At 45.5% G+C, this 684-nt stretch overlaps 1 non-coding gene across 1 annotated transcript; it reads right to left on the bottom strand.

Moving 5' to 3' along the window:
• Positions 1-405: 405 nt before the first annotated feature.
• Positions 406-477, bottom strand: TRNAC-GCA (transfer RNA cysteine (anticodon GCA)). Its single transcript has one exon. It is a non-coding gene; the product is annotated as a tRNA-Cys (tRNA).
• Between the last annotated feature and the right edge of the window lie 207 nt (positions 478-684).

Here is a 684-nt window from a genome sequence, read left to right on the forward strand (position 1 = left end):
ATAACTGATGAGAACCTGCCATATAAAAAAATAAATAAAATAAAATTCAAAATAAAAAACTCAATCTCTCTCTCTTTCTCCTGGCATTTTTGTCTTCCTCAGCCACAGACAGGTTCCTGTCTTCCTCCAAGACTGAGACAATTGTGAATTCCCCAAAAAAGGAGTTAAGAGGATTCACATGCTGGGCAAAAAAAGAAAAAAGAAAAGGGAATAAACATTCACTACAGGACCTATGAGAACTGACTCCTCCTTGAAGAAATCGGGTTCATCTAGAGCTGCAGGTGTCAAGGGAAGGGTTCTGGTGAAGATTTGCCCTGCTTCTTCTTCCCTTTGCAGGCTGAATCAATGTCGTGGAAAAAGCTAGAGGTAGAACACTGTGTTCAGTGAGTAAAAGCAAACTTGGGCAGGGGGCACCTGGATTTGAACCAGGGACCTCTTGATCTGCAGTCAAATGCTCTACCCCTGAGCTATACCTCCACCTACTCGCCTATATTTAATAAGCACCCTAAACCTGCAGAGCCACACCCTGGGTGTCACGTTTTGAGGTGTGTACTTGCTAGTGCTCTGCCATCCTACACCCCTGCAAATGGATGCTCTTCTCACTGTGCCCACCCCCTTCCCCTGGCTGAAGGCACTGGCATTGAACTCAATGAGGCTTGCAGATGCAACATCCTTCAGACCCAC

The sequence above is a fragment of the Eschrichtius robustus genome, chromosome 8 (assembly GCF_028021215.1).
Source record: "Eschrichtius robustus isolate mEscRob2 chromosome 8, mEscRob2.pri, whole genome shotgun sequence".
NCBI lineage: Eukaryota > Metazoa > Chordata > Mammalia > Artiodactyla > Eschrichtiidae > Eschrichtius > Eschrichtius robustus.